This window comes from Tenebrio molitor, chromosome X (assembly GCF_963966145.1).
Source record: "Tenebrio molitor chromosome X, icTenMoli1.1, whole genome shotgun sequence".
Taxonomy (NCBI): Eukaryota; Metazoa; Arthropoda; class Insecta; order Coleoptera; family Tenebrionidae; genus Tenebrio; species Tenebrio molitor.
In genome coordinates, this window is record NC_091055.1 from 548,086 (window position 1) to 554,723 (window position 6,638).

A 6,638-nucleotide genomic window follows, 5' to 3' on the forward strand; every position below is an offset into this window, starting at 1 on the left:
CAATGACACAGTCCGTTTTCTCGTGGAACACTATCCAAATGTAGGCTTTACAAAATGTAAGGTTAAGAGAGTCGTCAATTTATTTGAAGACACAGGAAGCGTACGTGAACTAAATCACCTTGCTAAAATATCCCGATCGTGTTTTAGTCCTTTATGGAAGAATTAAAGCATCCAGTATAATAAATTACGTCCAAATGTTGTCTTTAACTTTGTAAGTGTTTGTAAGGTTAGCAAGATAAACGTCAAATATGTCACCTGCCCTTCTGCGAAAAGGGACCAAAATTCTGCAAAATTGTGCGTTTGTTTTATACGCGTCTAGGTTTTTGCATTTGCGGCCATGTTTAACACAGTTTTTTGCTTTCAGATTTTAATACCCTATTTTCGTCGGTGAAGAAACAATACCGCTTAAGTCGCAAATGGCAAATTCAACTTACTCGACTAAAAACGATAGCTATCAGCGGTATTTATCGAATGAACACAAAATCTCCACTTCCGAAAAAATGCGACATGGGCGGTATTGTTTCTTCGCCGACGATATGTATCTTCGTTCATTTTTTTTTGTCTACTGGTGAAATCCGGGTAAAATAAATTGCAACAAATGTCACTACAATGTTACTTTGAACCTACTAAATATGTTACCGACTAATGAGAAGTCGCATAGAGAATGATTCCGCATCAATTTTTCTCTTTTTGAATAAATAGAAATGACATTTTCGTTTTCTGGAAAATTTTCGGTTCGTTCCAGTCCTATAGTGCATTAGAGTTTACTCGTATTTAGAAAAGTTTCCTTCACAGAAAACAGGCTTGTGACAGTGTATTAACGATTGAGTGATAGATTCTGACTCGTTACTTGCGAACTGTCTGTACCAGCTTTTAGGTTATATTGTCTGATTTCATTTGCAAAACATATGAAAATTCCACGTTTTGCTGTGTCTGCAAAATCCACCCACTCCCAAGTGCGTATCCGTCGTAGAAAATTTTAATATGTTAAGAGATTAAATAGCATTGTGCATATGACGAAGACATTTTCATAAAGTACTTTATCTTTATTTGACATTCCATAGTTTTTGTCGTCCTGTTGTGAGAGCATAATAACCAAAATTCTAATTTCTTGGAAATAAAAATTTTCTCACCCAAACAACAACAATGGTTCAAGCCATTAGAGTACAAAATTATTTTCTGTGGTTTTACAGAAGTTAGTCGGCTTTCAGGTTTTAATACCCTATTCATACCGAAACAGCAATAATAAGACAATACAATAAACGAGATTAGCTTAGGTAACTAAGCTTTTATCGCGCTCTCCAATAATTCATTTGTTCAATTCAGTTCTTCTTGAACTATCGGATTTTCAATCTGTCCTCTTCATTATTTATCCCTTTGTAGCCTGTAGTGTTTGCTGAAAAATTTCATAGAAGAGAACGTAACTCTTGAAGTCAGAATCAACAATTAAAGAATTTGAGAAATATGTAGTTGAAAATTTTGACTCACATCTCGAATACCCAAATTGATACGAAGTGAAATGCGCATTTTGAGAGAATTAATCAAGTACAGCTTCAAGCTTAACTGCTAGAATGTTTTAATAAAACTAGCGTAAATGAACGTTTATAAAAGGCCTTTGAGGCTTACTTATTCTACGGAGTGGGGGATTTATAGAAATACCGGATGTATGTTCTCGACATTTAAATAATTCCTTTTGAAGGTACATAAAAATTAATTTGAAGTTTGTTCTAAAAGCGCCCAAATGATACCAAAGATTTTCATATCTTTTACAACATTGTTAGCTTTAGTGGGAGTGTGTGTTAAGTTAGCACGTATTTAATTCTAGGAAGAATAGAATATGCTCGGTGCCACAGGCATTAAATGACCTTTTGAATTAACTGGTCAGATTATTTCGCACTTCCATTAATTCAGACATTTCCTGGCAGCCGCCAGGAGAGTTAGCGAACTCTCACAAACTAAAGAATACATTTTAACAGCGACACAAAATTCACTTTCGAAATTTGCTCTAATTAATCTGCATTAATGTTTTGTTACATTTTTTTGTATTCAATACAAAACTTATAATTTTTTGATGTAAGTTAGAGAAATTCGAGAAGTTGTTTGACATCTATTCATTGTTAAAAAGAGAAATGCAGAATGCTATATGTACGACATTTTTCTTAGTGTACCATCAGTGTAATTCAATCTATTTGAAAGACTATTATTCTGGACAATCTTCCGATCTAGGGGAAGAAGTAGAACTATATTTACATAAGAAAAGGAATGCTAGAAGAGAGATGAAAGCTTTAAATGGGGCGATGGTAGTATTGAACGACTAGCTGTTGCATTTCATTCACAAAATTCTAGGGCTGCTGTTTGGAGTTAGAGATGGGCTCAACGCACAAACACATCTTTCTTTCTCTCCGTTGGCTCATCATTGGATTTGACGAACACACCAAGTAACAAAGAAATTGTATAGTGATTAACACTGACTTAATTTAGAAATATAAAAAAAATTGTAGCTTTTGCAGAGGAAATACAATTTTTTGTATTTTTCTCGACGAGGCCATCTGTTGGCAAAACTGTATCTGACCAAAAGATCTGCAACACATCTATTGATCGTGAGGGTTGTTTGTTAACGTCAGTGTGAGGGCGCCACTTAATGGGCCGCACGGTCGATAAGACTGTATTGTTCAGTTTGACACTTGACTGTTTTCGTTATGCATTTATTTAGATTTATGTATTAATTTTTTATGCATTTTTTAAAATAGAATTATATTTAATTTAATTATGAACACTGTGACTCAGACAACTCTGCTCATTAAAAAAAAAAAAAAATGTATGACGCCATGCGTTTGCGCAAATGTAGTGTTTTACTACCAAGTGTCAGTTGAGATTGTGGTTACAATTATTGTGAAATAAATTTTAAAGTATGGTAAACGTGTGACTCTTTTTTTTTAGGTACAAGTTTTTATTGTGCCGATCCTTTTTTTGATATTTATTTTTTAGGATAAGATGGAAAAACTGTGGAGAGCAGCAAGTAATTGTGGTTTCTTTCTTTGCATAAAATTAAAAAGTTGATCCCCGTAATTTAAAAAAAAAACATGATCAATGTGACAAGCAATGTCAGAATCCAAAAAAGATAAAAAGCGAAAACTGATAGTGATGTTAATCAGAGTAATGATGGTCTTTAATTATTATTAGTGCCAATAAATATATCGTCATTGTTATTTTACTTATTGTTATTGCTTCAAGAGCGTTTCCGTTGCTTTCTACAGTTTTTAAAGTATAAGATGGATATAATGCAGTCTCAAAATAAAAATACAAATAATTGTCTTTCTATCAAGTAATTGCTTAAATAAAATTTAATATGTTTAATCCATCCAAATTATGATTTTCGATAATGCACAAATCACGCGCAAAAGATGAGTAGCGCTACTGAAGAGAAATGATACAAACATCGCCACTGAGTTGAAGGTCAAAGGAATTTGGCGCGCAGAGATGATCACGTGGCAGGTTATTTAAATTTTTGCCTTGCTATAAAATTAATTTCTTTTATCGTGTTTTTGTGTTCTTAACTTAACAATTTTAATGTGTTCCATTCTTTACATTTTTTAATGGAATTCAACAAGGCATCAACGATTACATTTCGAAATTCCTCTTCAACGATATTGATAGCTTCTACAAAGACTTTGAACGCGATCCAGGAGAAAAGTCTCGACATCTCGATACTGTCGTAGCAGATAAAGCATTTGTCTAAAGTGTAAAGACCAGGCTTCCTCCAGTAAGAATCCAGGTTGAGAATCAGCCGACCCTGTTAAGAAGTTGAAGACCACCAGTAAGATTAAAAAATTAATGAAAATGAATAGGTGGAGATCGGAGAGAAGAAATTCCGACGGATGTGAGTATGACAGGGGCGATATAATAGGTTTCTTAATAAGATTAGGTGGATATTTGCAGAAGGAAGAAACGAGAAGAAACGAGGATCAGGTGAAATCTCCGAGACATCGATCGCAGCGCCGCCACGTCAAGACAATGTCGGAATTTTAACTCTGTGTGGAGGATGCTGCAGGTGCAGAAGATTCCACTGCGGAAGCAGGTTCCTAAAATAATTCAAAAAGGCAATTTTGTTTAAAATGTGTTATTGTAATTGTACTAATTGTAATCTTGATCATGTTTTTATGTTTTATAAATGCACTTTATTGTTTCTTTTTGTTGTTAAAAAAATATTCCGAATTATCAGGATAATTTCCTGGTTTTGAATTTTTTTTTAAGACCGGCAAAATTTCTCCAAAATTCGAAATTGCTAATGCAATAGATATTTAAAAAATCACGGTAAAATGAGTTGATCTGTTTAAAATTTTCAATTTAATTTTTCACAATTACTCAATTATTTTTAAATAAATGTACATTATTTTTTTCATTTTCATGTTTCTCAGGATTTTTATATTTTAAAATAGAGGAAAATATTTTGTGAGGTAAATGTATAAATGACAAACAAATAATTACTAAATACATACATAAATCACCAAAATGAATGTTTTGACATTTAGCAAAGTGAAACTACATACCTACTCGATTTGTCTTAAAACCTGTTGCCATGAAAAGATTTTTTTAAATTGATGTGTTTTACATGATGTAACTCAAGAGAGATATATAAGAAGAATTTGCCCTCCAAAAATCATTTAAATACCTAAGTACATAATTAAATTCGATTATAATAAAACTGACAGCAGTAACACATAAGTTTTAAAAAAAATCCGATTTATTATTCAGTTATTGAACGAAACATATTTATTTTACATAGATACGTGATATGCTGACTACCCGAAATGAAAAACCGAATGACATATCTTAAATTAGATCAACTGATGATGTCATTGTGTTTTTCATTTGATGAAAAACCTAAACCTAAATAATTTCTGTTCATTTGGTTGAAAATCAAACAAAATAGATATGTACTGAATAAGTAAAAAACTCTCTTTGGCTTTGGATTGTTGGGCTTTAATAAAGTTATCATGATTTAACATTTAATCTGCAATAGAAATATTTATGTATAATTTAAAAACTGAGAATATGTATTTAATTTAGTTTAAGTGGTCTCATGTTATGTAATGTATATTTTAGTTAATGAGGTTAGAATTTGTGGCATTTTAGGCATTTTAAAGCAGTGTTTAATAAACATTTTTTCCAATTTGCTGTTTTAACAAAGCTGTTAACGCATTCGTTAATAAGCTATTAACACATCCTAAATCTAGGAACTTTTTTTCAGTGGGTAGCACACATTGCCGGTAGCAAATGGACTCTGATATTCTCTGCTATTTGCCGCATTATTGGATAATTCATTTTTAATTGCAATTTCACTTGCCGAAAATGACAATTATATTTAGTCTAGATTCAAATTTAGAATTTTACTTTAAATGTGAAATAAATGTGTCACCAACTGTCACAAAATTCCCTAAATTACCAAAATTGATTCTATTTGTAAAAAATATGTATGTATTTAATATACAAATTAGAAAAAATAGCATAAAAACTCGTTTTATAAAATATAAGAGCACTCGTCATTTACAGGCACTCCTGCCTGCGGCAAATCTTACTCGTGTCTTAATATAAGTTTTATAAAACTCGTGTTTTAATATACCATTATTAACTGGTATCTTGTAATGGGAAATTTTCTTTCCATTTATATACAAGTACCGATTTAATTATTAAATTAATTTGTTTCTTTAACATTGCAAGTATGTACATAATTACATTAAATTACGCACTACAGTACTAGTTCATAACACGAGGTAAACTTAACTAACCTTCAATTTTTCAAGTAAAAAACATAACATTTAAACTAGATTGATATCATATCTAGCTGATATCAGGTGGGTTTATCTTGTACGCCCTTAATTACTGATTTTTAGGAATTTTTGAACTTATTCAAATGATGTTGCAGTGTAAAATAGTTTTACAAAATGAATTATTAAAATGAGAAGAGAACATTGTCTTGTTTTCGTTTAATGTGTAAAAATATGTAATCTTCTTAAACGAAAAACGGTAATAAAACAATGAAAATAAATGTTAATTTATTACTCACGCATTCGCTTGCAGTAGTTAAATTGTGTTTTACGTTATTGTTCGAGATCATATTACATAATTCTAAATGCTATTGTCAATATTTGAATAAATATTTTTTTAGTACAATTTGGTGATAACCAAGAGAAAATAAGTCATATTTTCATTTCATATAAGAATCACATTTAAATATTTCAGCGAAAAAATTTCGCCCAAGGTACCTACTAAAATTCCTCCTACACTTGTATTATGAAATACGAGGTTTTAAAAAGAAAAACAGTTTTTTTAAATTACCAAATCAGAGAGTGATTCGAGAGGTGGATGGAAAAAGTGGTAAGTAATAGAAATTTGTATTGGAAAAGTTACATTCACCTTGACTGATTGATTTTCCCAAAAACTTCTCGTCTTAAAGAAGTTGTTTCTATTGAGATACAATTTTAAATTTGGAGTTAATCGACTGAAAATTCTTTTTCTGACAAATAATTTTTAAAAATATCTTAAATTTAGCATAAATGAATTTTTTTTTGTCGTGATGTTCTGTCGGCAATTTACTGCATTTCTGGAGACAATAAAGGACGATATTTCTTGATGAA

The 6,638-nt window shown here is 31.2% G+C and overlaps 1 long non-coding RNA gene across 2 annotated transcripts; it reads left to right on the plus strand.

The window, feature by feature from the left end:
• Positions 1–2,649: 2,649 nt before the first annotated feature.
• Positions 2,650–5,646, plus strand: LOC138140305 (uncharacterized). 2 transcript variants are annotated; one of them, XR_011162474.1, is made up of 4 exons: positions 2,650–2,940; positions 2,989–3,495; positions 3,612–3,880; positions 3,940–5,646. It is a non-coding gene; the product is annotated as an uncharacterized lncRNA (long non-coding RNA). The 2 variants fall into 2 exon arrangements; XR_011162473.1 differs by having other exon boundaries at positions 2,651–2,940; positions 2,989–3,880; positions 3,940–5,645.
• The last annotated feature ends 992 nt before the right edge of the window (positions 5,647–6,638 follow it).